This window comes from Halyomorpha halys, unplaced genomic scaffold (assembly GCF_000696795.3).
Source record: "Halyomorpha halys isolate HHAL.00 unplaced genomic scaffold, Hhal_1.1 Scaffold473.1, whole genome shotgun sequence".
Taxonomy (NCBI): Eukaryota; Metazoa; Arthropoda; class Insecta; order Hemiptera; family Pentatomidae; genus Halyomorpha; species Halyomorpha halys.
Genome location: NW_027113075.1, coordinates 746,592 through 767,141, shown reverse-complemented (window position 1 = coordinate 767,141; position 20,550 = coordinate 746,592). Strand labels below are relative to the sequence as shown.

The window sequence follows — 20,550 nt, the reverse complement described above, 5'->3', positions numbered from 1 at the left end:
TGCTTTTCGATAAATAAGAGAATGAAATTATTAAAGAATTTAAAGAGTTAAAAAACTAAACACTTTAAATTAAAAAATATGTACCACGACATGCTTTCATTTAACAGGATGAAGAAATAAAATAAAAGTTATCTCCCTCCCAAAAGGCTTCGTACGGAGTCTCACAGTAAAAACGTTATTTAGTGATAGGGAAGGCAAAATATCTTGAGATTGTTGTGAGTGTGTTAAAGCGTCTCCTTATCAACCGCGAGGCTGCTGCGACGTCAATCCGATTCTGACTTAGGCTGGTTGAATTTTGTTTCTTGGCGACTCCACGCAATGATGACTCGTCCTTCCTACTCTGGTTAGAATAGGATAGTAAACTGTATGATAACCCTCTTCCTTCCATTTCAGAAACGGCTAGGAAGAGGGGAGAAGCAAAAAATCTCAACACCTACTTAGTGCTCGACTGATCTGATGAGCTGATAAATCCCTGATCTGATAATATTATAAAAGTAATTATGCACCGCACAAATTTTTACATTTACAAAAATAACCGGAAAAGAAATAAAAAATCATGCCCTTCTAACGTTTTCTTATTTAACTATAATGTACAAGGAAACTTAATGTACTTGAGGGGAATAATTTTGTCAATGTTTTTGAATTTATTTAGTTCTTTATGAAGCCGTTCAGGTAACGTTTCTTTGCGGTTATAGCACCGTTCATGAGGTTTGTCCAAGATGCTGCTCTATCATCTTTTCTTGCTTTGGTGTGATGAGGTTCGTTTCCTCACACTTTAGGGCATTCTTGGCGGTGCGGCGCATGGGTCTCTAGGATGGATGGGATCAATAGGTGGGAGGGAACTGGAGTTTCGCAGTCCCGCACCGGCTTCGGCACTAGCACAACTCACATCGCTCACCGTTCCACTTCAACTCTCGTCGCGTAAGACTTCATAAAGGTAAATATATAAAAAAAAAATTATACTATATTTATCCATCTTTCTATATTAATCTGAACTATAATTAAATTTTATATATATTTTTTGAGAAATATGTGTCTGAGTAATTTTAAATATTAAAATGCCTACCTTTCTAAATACCTATTTAAATTTAATTATGAAACCTACATAAATAGTTATAAAAATATAATATATTTTCTCATGGATTACAAATTGAAATTAAATTAATTAATTGTTTTTTGAAATTAATTTTGTCTTGATATTATTTTGTTGAACAAATTAATTCTGATAGAATTGCATCTGCAGCCAGTTATTTTCTTCATAAATATAGACTGAATAGATTTATTGTGTATAATGTTCATATAAGAAATTTTGAAATGCGAGTTTTCTATAATGAATAATTCAGATTCTTACATAATTTATGATGAATGGGAGTCTTACCATATATTTCACACCTCAGGGAGTTCCTTTGTTTCCAGATAGAATTTAGAGTATAGAAATACCAGATTTTACAACTTTCAGTTCGGTTTATTTCAATTTATTATTCAAAACATACACTTCTTTGGCTTGTTCAAATCGTATTGAATGATTATTGTATATTGTTTAAATATCCTTTTTTTTCTCGTCAAATTTTCTGAAGGTGCTTCGCCAATGTGAAAACCACGTTAAAATGAAATAAAACCGAAAATAACAGAATTTGAAGATACACCATTGTGGCTTTGTAGTGATGGTGTATAAGCGTAGGAATTTTTTCTTTATGTACTTCAAAACTTTAATATAACTTTCCGAATAATTTAACTAGCCGAATTATGAACCCCACTAGGAAATCATGAATTTAGATTCAGACTGTAGTGATCTGTAATTATCCATATACTTTCCCATTGGCAAGTGTTCGAAAAAAAAATGTATATCTAGTATGATGATATATATTAATAGACTCAAAAGATATTATGGCTGTGTTGACCGCGAGAAGTTATAAAGCATTTCGATTACTGAATGCTGATGCGGTTTGTGTACTCCATGAAGTAGATCTCGTCAAGAATTTGCCTGATAAATAAGAGGTAAGTATAGGCAAATATACTTTAAAACCCACAAGATTTTCGTTAGGATGGAGCTTGGAATGAAGGTCTAGAAAAGCATAAATGTTTGAGTGTGTTAGTAATCCTTGAGTTTAATAGGTGATTAGGCTGAAAATGAGGTTTACCTGCAATGTTTTAATGGAGTTTTGATCCTTTGGACTTCTGTATCTTTGAGGGCGCTCAACATGAAATTAAGGCTTGCCACCAATTTTTTTTTTTTTTTTAACAAAAACAAATAATCTTTTTTTCAATTATTATTCCTCGAAATGAAAATCATGCATTTTTTAAAATCGTCAACTAAAACTAAAAAAAATAACGCAAGTCAGTTCTATACATATTAGTAATCTATTTTTTAGGAATTCTCAAAACCTTCCAAATTGTCTTTTCGGTTCCGTTTGATTGGGTTGCATTCCGTCTGATAATTTCAAATCGCTCTAGCTTCTAACCAAAGCGGCAAAAAAACAACACTCATTTGAATCGAAATTGTAAATAATTTTCTCTTATTTACTTTGGTACACTAGTGTATAATAAATTTATTTTGTATTTTTATGAAGTAAATTCGAGGGGGCAAAGTTTAAATTCGTAATGAGGACCTTAACAAGACACAAACTTAATGGCCTTCTTTCAAACATTCTCTCGAGATCCCTTACTAAACCCCATTAAAATAAGAGCTGATGCTTCTAAACGAAACAAAGGAAAAAAGGAATTATGAATACATAAATAATTACAGAACTATAGGGCTATGGGTAAGTGCTGTGTAATTTTTTCGATAAAGTCATAGAAAAAGAAGAAATTACCACAGACTGGAAAACATCAAAACAAGAAGAAAGGGGGCAGAACTAAATTAACAAATATCACCTGCCGCCACAATAGGGAAAGTCTTTACAAAAATCATCCGAACCAGATTGACAAAAACAATACACAAAAATTTACCTCTAGACCAAGCGGGTTTTAGGAAGGGCATGTCTACAATATATCATTTACACGCTGTAAACCAACTGACAGAAAAAAATATAGAATATAATTTAAACCTCTACCTTGGATTGGTTGACTTCTCCAAAGCCTTTGACAGCATATATAAATATGAATTGAGGAAAAATACATTTCTATAATAAAAGAATTATATTCCAACAACAAAACATTTATATCTAGCGACAGGAAAGGCAAGGAGATTCCAATGAAGTGTGGAGTCAGCCAAAGATATACTCTATCACCATAGATCTTCAGTATAATATTGGAACTTATTCTAAAGGAGATGGACTAGGATGAATATGGAATCAATATCAACGGTGTAAAACTAATCACACTTAAATACACAGATGATGTGATCTCAAGTAGAGAAGAATAAATAGTGACCATGCTAAATCAGCTTATGTACAGAAGTGCCCAATTAAAATAAAAATAATTACAAACTCACATGTCACCAAAGTGAAAAGAGACCTTCCAGAAATAAGCTTACGAGATGAACTCACATATCTAGGGTAAAAGATTTCTTTTAAAGATAGAAGATTTCTTTAATCAACATAGATTCAAACAGGACAGCTATGGCTTGGCGGAAATATTGGAGTTTACGATTGATAATGAAGTAGCTATATCATTATATGAAATAACAATATCAGCCAGCCTCTAAAAAGATTAGCTTTCAATAGCTGTGTATTGCCTGTTATGTCTTATGGATGCCAAACATGGTCCCACAGCAAGCGCCATGAGAAAAAGACTCAACATGTCAAAGAGCAATGGAGAGGAGCATGGTCGAAGATGCCAAAAGCCTATTAATATGTAAATAAACTGGTGTCACAGATGTGATCAGGCACGTCAAGAAGGTTAAATAGCAATGGGGTGGGCATCTAATGAGAAGGAACGACAAAAACTGGGCGAAGAAGTTAACAGAGTGGATCCCCTTGGATATGAAAAAGAACCTAGCCAGACAAAGAAAAAGATGGGTAGACGAGATAAAGAAAGTATAAGGAAAACTGTGGTCACATGGACAGAAAATACTGGAAAATGAAAATAAGCGAACTCTCAGTGAACCAAAGTACGGATAATCCCCGTTAAAGACTTTATTACTCCTTTAAAAAGGAATGTCTATACCAACGTATATTAAGAAAACGTAGATGTAAATAATGCTATTATAAATGTATATATGTATATAAAGAAATACTATTATTATTATTATTATAGGGTTATAATATGACATGATGTAAACTACCTTTAATTTTTCTTATTATATCTTACTTTTTTACATTTTATACCCCTGTTATTTTACACTTATGTTTTTGTTTTCCTTATGTAACTATGTGTTTGTATCTTTTTTTAGCCCTGAAGAAGCCCTGCAACGTGGGGCGAAACATTGGCTCATTAAAATAGTATATTTCTACTATTTGAGTTTTTTTGACCGCACCCGGACCATATTCCTTTCATAAAAATTAATTCAAAATGTGTAGAATAAAGTATTAGGAAAAATATAGGAACGATTTATTATTATACACTAATGTAATTTTTGTAAGTATATTACTTTATTCATTTCAACTTATGAATTTTTCAAATTTAATCTATTCATTTTTACAATTTCCTTCATTTTATCTAATAGCTCTGATGAAGTCCTAAAATGTAGGTAGCCACGTTGCATTCTATTAATGGTTTATGTTTATTACTATCTGCGCTCTCCAGTTCAACCCTCGTTAAATTTTGGTTAAACATACAGGTTTTATGGCATGTAATGTGTATAAAAGCAATAACTTTCATAAAGTTGAATTTTTTTTTTATAAAGTAATGAATCGTAAATAACTCAATTATACAGTAGATTTGATTATGATATCAGGTTTCATCTCATTTTTTAAAAATTAGCCTGATGTGTTTGTTGTGAAAAACAAAGTTTTTCCATGAGTGTGAAGTTGGACCTATTAGAGAAATATAAAATTTCCTAGGTTAACCATAGTATACTCCCATATCTCCGGTCCCACCGCAACTACCGTAATGCAACCATTACAATGCAAAATGGAGGACCAGAAACTATTATTATACATGAACACCATTGGTCTTTGTTGGGTATTTTTAACCGAAAAGTAAAATATAAGAACACACATGGCTATTTTTATTTATATACATTGATTTTTGTACCCTTTGCCACTTGCACCATCTTTTTCATATATAATATTCCTAACCTTAATTTATCCAGCTATGGGGAAGCGTGGTCATTTATTTTATTCATGTTTATATTTCATTAGTTAATTAGAGGTTATAGAGCATTAAAAAAAAAAAAAAAAAAAAAAGCAACTGATTGATGTAGGCTTCAAAATTGTAAAGAGGTCAATTTTTTTGTTACGATGTCCAGTTTTTGTTGCAACATACGTACTGTTATTTAATTTTATTTAGCTTCTTCAATAATATTATTTAATAAAAAATTGCATCAGTAATTATTGCTTATTTTTTTAAACAAAACTTTTCTTTAAATGAGAAAACTTTCCAGACTATATTGTTTTTTTTTGTAAGTGCCCTAATAAAAACATTTAATTTAAAGAAATATTGGCTTTTACTATTTCTTAGGAAAGTTAGTGGCTGAGAAGTAGAACCTGTTGAAAGGCAATGGTTCAGATTCAATATCAGTTGGTCCTTCCAATGAACTATCCTTCTCTCTTTCAATAAAATACTGACAACAAAAGGGTTCATAGCTGGGACCATCAGTTATTTTAGCTTCGATTTTTTCGCTTCACTGTTGTCAGTACGAAACACTTTAACGTCAAAATTGATTTGGCAAAAATAACCACTTAAATGAGGAAATTTCATTGCTTAAAAATATTCTAACACATCTTGTGTTAAATAAAATTTTATCCTTCTGCAATCAATATGATCAACATATTTGTGTTTCTTTTTCTTTAATGTTTGCCGTTGATATTTCCATATCAAACCTGAAGAAGTTGTCAAGTGTAGTTAATTAGGTAACGAGTAATTAACTTTTTCACGGTTAGCGCGGGCTTAGTTACTGTTTAAGATTTCTGTACGAGTCAATTTTGATGACCTCCGATAAATTCATTGGCATATACAGTTAAAATTCTTTTAATGCAGTAATGAAAAAAGGCTCTTCTTTGTTTTTTCTAATTTTAAAAAAGAGTTAGTCACTGATTTACTGGAAATCTACCATAAGAAAGTCAATGATTAGGAAAGCGATAGGGGATTATGGTTACAATTAAAAAAAAAAAAAAAGCCAGACACGTTCAAGTGAATAAATCAAAAAATTGCATTGATAGTCAACTGCGTTGAATGAATATTTTCGTTTGAATATATTATTTTGTTATAGTTGAAACATAAGTCGCAAAAAAAAAAAAAAATGTTCCTATATTTGTTACTATAATTACAGCTTGCCGTTCCAAAAAATACTTGTTGAATGAGTATGCATCTCCCTTCCGAATTAAAACCTTTTTATAAAAAAATTCCTTTCGCCAAATTATTTCCTACACTTTTAAGTAAGGAATTCATTTTAAATTTGCTTTTTTCCGCTTGCAACCCATCTCTGATTATTTCAGTCACATAACTTATTGTATAATCATTTATTAGTGCTTCCTTCTCTGTCGCATTGAATTCTAGAATATCTACAAATATCGTTGAGCCATATGTATCTAAACGTACTTCCTGAAAACATTTAAATTCGTCTTCTCCAGTACTTCAAATATTTGCTTTTTTAAAAACTATTATACCCTTGGGCGACAAGAAGCATGTTGTTTGGACATTTTCCTAATATATGAGCTAGGATTTCTGACTCTTGATCATATTTGTGGTAGAGGGTTCAAACATCTCCATTTGCCTGGCCTCTAGTTCCTAGAACAGTTCAAAGAGGCGTACTTCACATTCAATATTAGAGCGTTTGTATATTCCAAGCCAGTGAGAATATACCTGTCGCACATGAATTTATTAGTCCATTTATTTTATTCAAAATGGGTCACACACTTGCATTTAAAAGATTTTCAAACGACTCTTCTCTTAGGGACTGTCTAACTTTCTTGGTCGTGAATAATGTTTCTTTACTATTTGAAACAATGCCTAACTGATCAGCATATATCCTTATCTCACCCCGAATTGGCAAATCGTAAGGAATAATGCTATGAGTAATTTTTGAGAAATAAACCAATGTTGAAAAGGAGCATTCCATCTGCAACATACAAATACAGGACCTGTATCGTCGTGGCGCGTACATCATCGTGGATTGGCATACCTATCATAGCCATGACACTTCTTCAATGACTGCCCCAATTCCTTTCAGGAGAGACGGTCGTATTAAATTTCCATTCTACATGGTGAACTCTGAATCTTTTTTTAAGATTTATGAATAATCCCAGCTCACGTAGTATTTTCCGAATGCTGTTTATTACACTCTATCCTGCTTTAGAACCAAAAGAGGCTACCGCTTGATCATGCGCGAAATCAGGTAGTAGAACAATGTCATGATTATAAACTAATTTATAACCATATTCATTTGCGATATTTGGATTGCAGATCTCTGCATATAGTGAACCTAAAAAGGGCTGGTGAAAACCTCTCAAAATAAGGATAGGCTAACTTCAATGGACCTGGAGATCGATTCTAATAGTTTTCTTATTAACCAAACTTTCTGTTGCTTTCCGTAGGTCTGTCGTCACACCCTTGGTCTTTAGAGTCTTTAAAATATGACAATGACCAATGTTGTAAAATGCTCCAGTCACATCCTGTAACATAATTGAAGTATCTTTCTGTTCGTTCTTGGCATCCTTGCCTGAGAACAGCTTCAATTATGCGTGCGTTCACCTAGGTTGTTTATTTCACGAAACCGCTTTGGTAAAGGTAAAATCAAATTAGCTTCTTAAGCTCATGGTCTAACATTGTTTCTATGATAGCCTTTAGGATGGGAAAATTAGTAATGGGTTTCCAGGAAAACATATCGCCATAGGCACTTTTTCCGTCAGCCCTAAACGAATAATTTCTGTAATATAGCATCCAATTATTTGGACCATTGCTTGCCTCAAAGCAACTAGGTATCCGACATAGTACCAATATAGATTGATCCATTATTCACTGCATAAAAACCTTTATATATAAAAAAAAAATCAGCCAAGGAAAATTATTTTCACCTGTCCTTCAGGGATTCTTCCTTTTTTTGTCTTCGTACCCTCCTGAAACATTAATAAATATAAACATATTAAATGAAGAATGCATATCTTTGTAGAAATTTTGCCTGCTATTACCTAACGGCATTATGAGTAAGGGTCCAATGAACAATGTTGAGATATGTTGCTTACGCCAGTGTAGCAACATTTCCTATAGGAATGTGTAGGGACCGTTCCGCCGGATAGGTGTGAGTGTAGACGACTTTAGACTGCGGAGTTTAAAGCCCTTCCCTCGTCGAGGACTTCGATCAAGGGGCTAGTACTCTGCCACCTCCCAGGTCTTGGTGGAGGGACGATCTCATGGAACAGAGGGTTGGAGCAGGCCTTCGACCCATCAAAGAATTTGATGTGCTATAGGCCTATGAACTCCGGCACAGTGGGGATTCTTTCATCAGTAGGGATCCGCTTTCTCCTAGGGATAAGGCTGAAATGCTTGGGTCTCTTTGGTTTTTTACAGCCATTCATAATGACTTTGAAGTTTGGTGAATTGTATTCACTCTTAAGGCGGAAGAAGTCTCTGAGTGGACACGTAGGAACATTTTTATTAGTGCCTCAAACACGGTGCAGCTCATTATGACGAGCTGTGGCGGTTTCCGATACTCTACATGTGGGGCATAGAGAGTCAACATCCTTGTCAAAGCTATACAGTTTGCCTGAAAGGCCCCATAATCTATAAGGACTAGGGGGAACCAGGACTCTTTACACTAGACTCAGATAGTGAAAGCGTATTTTCTCAACGTTCCTTTCCTAGTTGTCGATCAACCAAGATTCCATTCCTCGACGGTCAGTTTCCGTATTTTCACGTTTTCGTCGGTTGAGTTAATTCTCAATTCTTATTAGTAGCCTGCAGAAGCCCTACCGAGCCTTCTCTCTTGTGACTGTAACTACATTATAGCATTTTCTAGAAGCACTTTCAGGATAACGTTCTAGGGCTACCCCAACAACCACCAAAACACACTCCACAACCACCCCTTACGCTAAAACATTGTTCAACCTCCTGAGATTCAGTAAACTTTTTTTATCCAATGTTCTCTTAATTGTTGGCTGCCGATTTTATATTTTTGTAATAGCTTCCGTTCCAGGCGGAGAGAGAGAGTAGATCTTACTATTTCTTAAATAGAAATAGATAAATCTTCGTCGAACAACGACCCCTCACTACCCTCCTCCCCCCTCCTACGGAAAGCACCACTTAAGACCACACTTAAGACAGAAAAAATGCAGACACGCCACTTTGACTTTGAATCTATGAAGAAGTTCCATTGATTATTTTTTGTCAATTGTTATAAAAACGTGCAATCAATGATGAAACCTTTCTTACATACTCTCGTATAAGAAATACGTTTTCAACCCCTTATAACATTTTCATATAAGGCAATGTATGAACTTTTTTAAATATTCAGAAAGCAGGGACAGCATAATGCTGTATGAGCCATGACGTTTTAGAGAATATCAAATTCACTCTAATATTGATCTCTCGGCAACTACGGCCTCTCCACCCTGTTAGTTTCATAATGAATGTCCTCAAATTTCAGTGTCATGAACCGTTTTAACTAAATTACCTAAAATACCTTTTGTTTTTTTTATTCTATGTTTAGTTTCGAAATACATTGATTATTTTAATATCGGAAATTAGTTAAAACTTAATCGAAACGAAACAAAAAAAAATACTAAATAACTATTTTTTTTTATTATAATTTATTTATTATCATTTACAACTGTATACATATATATATACAATTTGCTATACAAAATTTGCTGTAGGTGATATAATGACATGAAACAAATATGTGGAGAATCTACCCGTTGATAGAACTCGAATAAATAACTAATAAGATTATAAAAATAGTAATAGTGGCACAATTTATTCCTTCTGTAAAACAAGCTATTTTTACTTATTCATTAATTGAAGTAAGGTGAAGACAAGTATATGAATTAAGTAAAGAACTGCTGTTAATACTCCTGCACAAATTTATTAATGAGTTCAGATCGTTTTGGGCTGGTAGGTTCAAATTCAGCAAGGAATCTGTCCTACTGCAGTATATAACCACAAAAATAAAAATGAAGTTATCGATTAGTATTTTCAGTGATATCAGACTATATCAATTTGCACATAATTTCATTTTTATGCATGACCCATTTTTTCAGTTATTATTTACCTACCCGAAATCAAAGTACAAATCATGGGTCAGGAATGACAAAAACAACTGTTGTTAATAATCCGCATACCTAACGAACTTATTTATTTAGCACAGAAGCTATATTCGGCAACTAGATGTTCTGAGGTATACAAGTAAATAAAAAAATAGAATAAATTTTAATAAGATTAATGTCATATGCGTTTTCGTTCATTTCTTCTTGTTGTCATAATAATAAGAAAGAAGCAAATGGACCAGATTTCGTTGAGGAAAGACAATAATGAACAAATAATATCAAGAAGTAAAAAGGAAAAGACAGAGTAGGTGAAAATGATGTAGGATCTCAAAAGTAACATATACATAGAACTAGCATAAATATGAATTGTGACACTGATATACAACAGTAGGGAATTGGAAACTAAATACCAAAAAGATAGCCTACTTTGTGTCGGCTCTTAATCAATAGTCAAAACTATTTATTTATTATAAAAATATTACAAGCTTTCTATTAACAGAAAAATACAATTTTAGTTCTTGTTTTTGTCTTTAAGTTCTATTTTTTGAAATTCACAATAGTGGCACAGAATTTAAGGACGTATATAGGGTGGTAAGTGAAAGTTGTAAAGGTAGTCCAAATCTACAAAAATCTCAAGTTTCACGAACAAACTACAAACGATTCTTTTTTTAATCCTGTTTCGTTTCTTTAATTCTTACTTACGACAAAATATCTTCTTATAATCCTCCAATTAGTGTTATTTTTAATTCATCCTGCAGTCATAAATTTGCTGTTTAATTGCCGGTTCCATTGTACGTCGTAAGCTATATGTGCATGACTTGAACTTTTAAAGTGGTCACTAATTGTTTAGAAAAGTTAGCTCTTGGGTCTATAGTAATCGAATGAAATGCCAATAACACTCTCCTATCAGCTAAGTTGATCAATTTCTTCGTTAATGCACTTCTGTAACTTCTGCTTGAACAGCATAAGGGGTCGGACCAAGTAAGTGCATTTGAAACTATGTTCTCTTAAAGTTAAAAACTTCCTGAAAGCCATGTTTCTGTTATACAAATAGAACTCAATTAAATTGTTAATATTATTACATTCATGTAATAACCCTCCACTCCCGCCCTCCATGGTAGCCTTACTTATCTGATTTTTCAAATGGACAATTATAGCGAGTAGGTTGGTCGATGTACGACATGTCACAACCTCACAAGATGAGATCATAACACAAAAAAAGGCAATTTGCTTTTACGATTTACTGTGAAACAACTTTGACTGAACTCGTTGATTGATATACAATTAAATGATCTGAAATGTAAAAGAAATTTCGAAATAGCTTTCTCTAAACTACCTCTATATTTTTATTTCAAATAATTAGTCCTCTCTCATTGTAATTAGTAACAGGATGGATGAGAATAAGCTATAAAAGAATTTGATTGTTAAATTCTTAGAAAAGAAAAGAGATAAATTATTTCCCAGGCAAAAACATTTTTTTCGGATATAATAGACCTTCTATAGAATTTATATACACCGTACAAAAGCTTGGATCAGAAAAGATTTCAGAAAAAATAATATTTAACACTCAAAGTCACGGAGAATAACAAAAAATGCATAACTGAAATGAAATTTACAAAATAAATATTTTAATTTTTACTTTTTAATTAACAACTGTAAATTTTTAATTTACTTTCAATTGCCTTTATACCATATAAACGAATCAATCACAACTCAAAGTTGAATAGTAAGTAGAATTGGTGAGATGCACGGACCGCACCAGATTTTTTTAGTAAAAGTAGTTGTAAATATTTGTAATGTAATATAACAATATTCTCCATAACAATCAGAGGCAATGTTGTTTTTTATGTGGTAGAATATTACATGGCTGGTTCCTATGCTCTCTCTCTCATTTTTCTTCTTTATCAGATCACCTGTCATCACACCCCATTTGTCACTGGTAACTTTACTGATCATATCTTTATAATATTTACAAATCATATAACATTTTAGTCCAACCAGTGAACGCCCGTAAAGAATATAGAGTAAGGGCAAGTATTTAGAATCTGAACTTTATTAAGGATACATAGATGAGCCTACTTAAAGTCATTGCCTTGCGCAGAGGCGTTATCGTAACCAATGAAGGTCTACTGAGGTGCAATTATTGCTAGTTGAAAATGTCCTTGCCTATATCCATTCCGTGAAATGGTGAAAGGGGGGCGGGAAAATAATTTTTTAATAGTTATATTTTGAAAAAGGTGTATCGTACAGAGACAAATTTAAAGGAGATGGTCTGGCCGCACTCAAGAAGAACACATGTAGTTTTCAACTATTCATTAATTGCCAATGCTTTGACCCGCAATGTAGGTTGTTATCAGGGTTGAGATGTATGCAATAGACAAATCTTTTGGTTTTTTAAGTTCTCGAGGACGTTGTAAACCATTTAATTTTCTTCAAAAGTATATAGTTTTTACTCATTTATCTTTAACTGGTTGAGAGTTTAATATCTTTGGTCGAATTTCGTGGTTTCCCATAAATACAGTTCTTTGGCTATAATCGCTATTCATGAATAATGGTTATCTTGAAAACCATAACAGTTAGAAAAAAAAATTATCTAAACATTCATATTCTTGTGAGTTTAATTTCCCTTGGTTAAACGAGTTTTTCCGGATATAAGTGAAAACTCGTAAAAAGGACCATTCTACTCTCTACATGAGAAGGATAAGGTAGGACTGGGGACTCTTAGTATGTTCATCTGTTGGGATTTTCACGCAGCACTAATGGGGGTTTCACGTTCTATTTACCTTTTACTGGTTTGAGTTAAATGATGAAACATAAGCATTAAAGCTTTGCATTCCATTTTTCTCTTTTTTTTTGGAAAAATTCATTCATATAAGGGTGTATTTATCATCAATGAATTCTTCTCCACATAAAGGAATCAATGAACTAAGCAATTATTTTGTTTACTTTGTACCCTTCAGTAAGTAATCTAAGTGACATTGTTAGCATTATAATTGTTATTATATTTATTTTTGTAAAAATATTATTATATTTATAGTTATTATAAATTGTGTGTTGGAACAATTAAATGAATACATCCTTACTAAAAATAGTAGTAATAACAATCCTTGAATGGCAAGATAAAAAACTTCAAAAGATAATTATAATTATAATTACAATGATGGATTACCATAAAATTGTATTTATTGAATAATCAAACTGCTTTATAAATTGTAAACAAGAATAAATAAATTAATCTACAACAATGATTAGAAGAAATAAAAGGACAGAGACCTACGAGGTCATGATAAATATAATTAGAGGGGGATGTTCAAGGCTGCGGCCAAGAAAAAAGAAGAAAATAGTAATCAATCATTAATTTATTTTCTGCTGACGTTCCGACCTAGATTGTAGGTCTTCATCATGGCTGTAGGTAAAAGTGTGAAGAGACCCTTCAAATGAAGGTTGAAATTGAAACAGATTATATAATTAATGGAATTTAAAGTTATTAAACCTATAGATAAGTAACACGTAATTAACATACCTATTAGAGTATAAACCATCAAAATCTAAAGGAAAAAGATACTGAAAGAAAAAATCCAAGGTAGTCTGTTGAATAAACTGAATCTCGCTGTCTCCGTGAAAAGAGATATTGATTGACGTGTCATATCCTCTTGAATGGGAGTTGATAGATATTTAGGTTGATATTGTTCAACGGAGTCACAATCCACATGTTGCAATATGTGTACCACATGTTTCTGTAATTCCTTTCTATTTAAATAAACTTTATGGGTATAGTTTTCATTTACATATTCCACTATTTTTCACCAATTATAATAGGTGCAAACGAAAAAATATTCATACTTTTGTTTATAATATAAAATCAATGAACTTTTTCAATGTGATAATTAGGATACAATTACAATCAAATTGAATTTTAAAAGAAATCGGTATGTAGGAATATGGAGAAAAAATTAAGATATCTAAATTTTTTTTACTTTTAAAATGTTAGACTTTTTTTTTTAAATAACACAAATATTTCGTAATAGTGCTTAGAATGGCTAAATATATGAGCGTTAGACAATTGAAATCGGTATATAACTTTCCTTAAAAAACAAATTAAGAACCGTGAAATATTTCCGTTTTTAGATGAGATTTTTCCATTTTTAGATAATATTTTTCCATTTTCAGATCAATATTTCCATTCTTAGGTAAGAGTTTTTGTGTAATTGTCATATGAAGCTATATGGGAAGTCACTCTTATGCGCCTTTTCCATATGCAATTAATTTAACCTTTAATAATAATTACTAGAAATGCACGCTTATTTTTTATCATTCTTTACTGGAAAAAAACTCGACTAAGAAAGAAAGAAATAGTTCGTTGATTTTATTAATACTGGAGATAAAATTGAATCAGATTCTAATTTTCAGTGTCAGTTACAGCTTTTAGGGGAGTTACAGAACGATGACATCACTCGGATTCGTTTATTTCTGACTGCTGTGAAATAAGGACCGTTGTATCTTAGTTATAAAATAATGGAGAATTCAATAAAAAAAACAAAATAATTAATACATTTTTTTAAATATTAAAAAAAATTACATATTTTTGTATGAATTTCCTTTTTTCTTAGTTTATTTCTTGTAAATTCATCAATTATTTCAGTATCGTAAGCTCGGCTTAAAATTTTCTGCAACATACAAGAAACATGCTAATTAATTTTTATAGCTGTTTTATATTTTACTTTTAGTTTCGATGTATTAATATTTGTTTTTAACACACAAATATATATATATATACATATATATGACAACTTTTTGGAATTTTGATTTTATTTTCGCTAGGTCACAACAGTGTCCTATCTTCTGAGAATATTGATAATATTCTTACGTTCTCCAGTGCGTCTAACTCTGAAATTTCCAATAGAATGAGATATTTACTTTGCGGATTTTGATAGTAAATTGGATTTTAAGTCGAATTCATGTGGAGAATTTCTTTGATCCAACGCATCCTGATGGGCTGGGACGGATTAAAATTTGGGTCCGGGATCGAGGTTTTTACAAGGTAAAATTTTATAAATGACCGAAAGGATATAAAAAAACCTCCATCAAAATAATTAAACAAATCTAAACACATAATGCTAAATTTATGGCCCCAATGATAAGATTCTCTCTTTAACTGTTAAACTCTGTAAATATTTATAGTGATCATTAATTTTTTTTTCAAATTAAATATAATTTTTTTTAACTTTTGTTGTAATTTAAGATTTTTACTTGATCTTAATGTAATCATTAATTTGGAAAGCTTGTTTTGTTTTATTATAACCGGTGGCAATAATAGAAAGACGAAGACAGAAGCATCACCAACTCCATCCTCCACCTAGGTATTATGCTGGACAGGCACCACAACTTCTCTAGCCACATCAGGAGGAGACTCAAGCTCACCATAATTAGGCTACGTTCGTCTGACACTGCTTTGTGGTGTAAGATCTTTACTGCGGGACCTAGTCCATAGTCCATACCCTGCCTGAGGAAATGAGATAATAATAATCTAAAATTGTCGAATTTTTGAAATTTTCATGTCGGTAAAAACCATATTTAATTATTTAAACATAAAGAAAAAGACGTGAAATTTTCATAGCATCCAATGGAATTTGTTAACAAACTAGAAATAATAAGTTGTTGAAAAATCCATATTTTTCTAACCACTATATACATACAAATAATTTAAGAACTCACCTTCTAAATAGATTGCTTAAAAGAAAATCTTTACTAAACTGTTTGATATGCTTCACATTCCTAGTTGCCTTAGCTATATGTCTAAAATTTTTAATTTTCTGCTGAGATCTTTCAGAGATCTGCAAAGTCCCTATAAGACCTTTAATGAAGATTGATAGAAACCATGGAGGATCAGGGGTTCATTACTTTGTAAGGAAGTACTGTTCTTAGAACAACGGTTTCTACAAGGATATGATTTTTTCAATATCATTTTCAACCAACGGATTTTTCATCAGCCCACTCTATCAAGGATGCCGGAGTACTTATAGTACTCCGGCATCCTTCATAGAGATAATTATATTATCTCCAGAAACCACGGTTACAGCAATAGAATAAATAAATATCTGCCACAGCTGGATTCGAACCCGAGAGTCCTTGCAGTTAGTAGGATAGTGCCCTAAAGCTCCGCTCCCTCAATAATACATATAACTCCTGAGGAAAATAAAAAACAAAGAATGAATAACATTTTGACGTTTATAACTTAATTTTTCTATATTTGGAGTTATTTAATAAGTTTTAACTGATGTCGAATGTCGAAACCGTTTGCTCGTTTATTGGTATTTTGATAAGGATATTATTTAGTGGTTCTTCGGACAGCTTTTGACCACCATTGGGAGAATGACCCATTTGGTCATGTAAAATAAATTAATTGTATATAATGTACCTTGATTGGCATTAAAGTATTGATAATTATTATATAATATGAAAGGAAAATTTATATTGTTTTCTCTCTTTTTTTTTCCAATGTCATTGCTGACATACGAAGGGAGGGAGGGGTTATCTTGAGGTAATCTACCTATAGGAACCATGGTGGAGGGGGTCAAGTTTTCATTTCGTGGGACCGCTACAGAAATAAAAGTCGATTCCCTAGGGTGTAGTCAAGTACTGCTGCAGTCAGGAGACAATAGTTTATCCCCTTCAGCTACTAATAGCCCCAGTTTTATTGCATGTATTGAAATTTATTGTTGAGAATATAGGAACGTCAGAAAACTTCACGAGATTAATAATACCCAGACCTTCACCCTTCATGTTTTGGCTAATCCCACCCCATTGAAGCTCTACGTAATATTTAGATGATTACTGCTATTATTATATTAAATTAAATTAAATAATTTGTAATTTTTATCTATCAATAGAATATGAAAATGTATAACTAATCTAATAATCATTTTGAAAAAATGTATAGAAACTTCAGCAGTATCTTTTAGAAAGAAGAAAATTCTTTAGAGGTGTGTCAACTGACCCAGTCCTTAGCTTCTACCGTGAATAATTAAGTCATCTCTTTTAAAAGGCAAATGAGACACCTGACAAACAGGAGTTTCATTTAATCCTATTTTTAGTCCTTATTTTTTAAGGCAGGATATGTGTGAAATCGTAAATAGGTTCTATCTAAATCTTAATATTTAAACTGATCACGCCTATAAATAGTTGATATTTAGTTTAACTTCTTTACAGTACTTATTAAATAAATAACTTACTTGTATATAGAACACATAGATAGGGGAAGAACAGCGATTTTGAATCTCTGAACAATTTTGAATCTAAGATTTTGACGGAAATAAACGTTCAAGGTCTTCCGGGTCTAAATGACCAAGTCTTATAAAGTGGTCTATGTGGTCATATTTATGATAAAATCCTAGCTCAAAAACCAAATTTTCGTATTTAAGGTAACTAAATGCCTGGGCCGTAACTGCAATTTTTTTTTCTAAAGTAGACATTAGGGAATTGCTCCTTTAACCAATCCATTTTATTTTATTTTCCTCAAAAACAGCTTTAATGATTTTAAATTACTTTTTATGATATTTAAATTACTTGGTGTATACAAGTTTTAATATCAGGCTTGTCCTCGTTGATATAGTTTGACGGGGGCTAAATTCCTAATGTTCATAAAATAGTTCTCTAATGTACTTTTAATTTCGTTTATTTGAAATAATTAGCCATCTCACATCGTTTGTAAGAATATAAAATGCATAAATATATAAGAGAATTTGATACTAAATAATAAAATAAATAATTTTGTGTTTCATTTTTTTTTCTCCAACATAAGCATCAAGCTTAAAAACATTGATTACAAATCTCCCACTGATTCACTAAAAACTGCGGTTGAATACGCGAATGACATATAGATCGAGATTAAAAAGAGAAATATCAGTATGTACGAATTAATAAATATAATAAAAACACAGTGCTAATATTTAATGAAGCATAATTCTTTACTACAAATAGTTAATGTAAATAAAACATATTTTTCAAGTAGTTTAATTAATGTGTTGATAGGTAAATCATGTTTTTAATGTAGAATCACCAGTTTTCAATTTTAGAAGCACTTTAAAAAATTGTTTATAATATTTTACGAATCTTGAAATAGATTTAGAAATTCAATGTTTATCTCTTAAATTATTTATTAATTTTTCTTGCTCAAATTTGGAAAAGTGGTGTCTGTGTAGTCGAATCTGGCCTGGGTGGGTTGACATTAATTTTGTCGTTGTACCACGGAATAAATATTAACCTTCCCATTCTAGAATAGAACCACCTTTTACACCAGAAATGGTTACAGAAAAAAAATAATATTAACAAATAAATATTTCTTCAAATTCCCGAAGCTGTTAATTAATGAGAGCGGGTGGAACCATAACGCAAGGTGCTTGCAAAATTGTTTAACATACTATGGTTATTTCAGCTAATTGTTACAACCCTTAATGAGTTGTATGGTTACAGATTTTCATTTTCATGATTATTTCAAAACCATGTTCAGAAAATCAGTTCGACCACTTGCCCACTCATATTAGGCACATTCAGTAAGTCCGTTCCAGATGTTTCCAAAATTAAGCAAACTCCAGTGAAAGGTCGGTATTTTCGTTGGAGTCGTAATGAAAACTCCATTTCTAACAAAATAATCAAAAAGTATACTATATACAGTGGACTCTCGCTTATCCGAGCTGTTTTAATTAACGGGGGTTAGAAATATCAAAAAATTCGGATTACTGAACGTGAAAAAAAAGGTCATGAAATTATAGATGTATATACGTAAACATATTATAATAATAATTAATAATTGTGCTATTTTCTCGTGAATTGGCTTCCAAATTTTAATATATAGCTTGGATTTTATTTTAAATAAACCGAATTATGTGTTATATAGTGTTATGATGAAGGAATAACAAACTAATAGATATACATATAACTATCTCCTATATGTATGTATCCAATAAATTATTTCATCAGGAGGGTACGAAAAAAAACCAAGTTGGTATTTATAATTAGATTATTTAAGCCTCAGGACTTAAGGTGTTGATTAAACAGTTTTGAAAGTATCTACATACCTTCTATAATAATAATAAAGATAATAACAATAAAGGCTTAGCTATCCCGAAGGTTCTATGCCGATACAGCCAATCGTTCTGCACATACATCTGTTCAGTAACGCCTCAATATCTCAATTATTGATTTTTTTTTTTTGCAAAAGTAACTTAATAAAAACAAATAATTTACTATATAGACAGATTTCTATGAGGATTCCCAGGGTTTGGAAGGGACAGTCAGAAGTGGTTGCTGGAACTAGGGATGCGACATCGACAACAAAAAACATCGATGTTTTAAAATAATGTATTTTTGGCTATGTTTTGTAAGGAACAATATTTTAATATTGAACATTAATATTTTAAAACATCGATGTTTTTTGTTGTCGATGTCGCATCCCTAGTTCCAGCAACCACTTCTGACTGTCCAGAGTATACGTAGTAAGTGTTCATCCCTCCCAAACCCTATACAGCGCATGCTCCGTGCAGTTCTGGATAATCATAAGTCGTTGGAACAAACCTTATTTTACTGAAATGGATGTTAAAAAACATTTTCGCAATGTTTTTTAAGGAACGATATTTTAATATCGAACAATAATATTTTAAAACATTGTTGTTTTTTGTTGTTAATGTCGCATCCGTGGTTCTAGCAACCACTGTGATTGTCTGGAGGATGCGTAGCCGTTTTAACAGACCTTATCTTAGTGAAATGGATCTTCAAAAACATCGATGTATTTTTGGCAATGTTTTGTAAGCAACGATATTTTAATATTGAACATTATTTTAAAACATCGTGTTATTATGTTAGAAACGTGTTAAGTTTCTTTTCTTTATTCCGGACACATAGAGAATGATATGTATGAGAGGGACCAGCTGGAGTTTTTTAACTTAAAATAATTTCTTTTGTCGGCATGCCAAAGATACCGCCGGACCTATGCAAATATCCGTCGGCTACAGATCTAAAGAAATGTACAGAAGGATATAGATAACAGAGGGTATGCACCCTCTGGGAACGGTTGACCGTGTAGGCAGAGTTAAGCAAATAAACAGCCCTTATCTTGCACGTGGCCAGTTTAGACATTAGAAAGTACAGAGAAATAGCCGCCGTAATTGAAAACAAATAAACACACCTAATCTCACACGGGGCCTCTCTAAAAACCTCGGGAAAAATACAATAAGCCGCCAGAAGCCGG

At 32.0% G+C, this 20,550-nt stretch overlaps 1 protein-coding gene and 1 non-coding gene across 7 annotated transcripts in view; both read left to right on the top strand.

The window, feature by feature from the left end:
• The first annotated feature begins 843 nt into the window (after positions 1-843).
• Positions 844-20,550, top strand: part of Ndae1 (Na[+]-driven anion exchanger 1) — a 178,264-nt gene continuing 158,557 nt past the window's right edge. For 4 of the 6 annotated variants that reach the window (XM_067050711.1, XM_067050709.1, XM_067050710.1 and 1 more), the window contains exon 1: positions 844-937. The gene's annotated coding sequence lies outside the window, so the exon portion shown is untranslated. The remainder of the gene's footprint in view (positions 938-20,550) is intronic. The other 2 variants (XM_067050708.1, XM_067050705.1) reach the window with 2 other exon arrangements.
• On the top strand, positions 12,394-12,536 carry LOC112210795 (U4 spliceosomal RNA). The gene has a single exon (XR_002945311.1). It is a non-coding gene; the product is annotated as a U4 spliceosomal RNA (small nuclear RNA).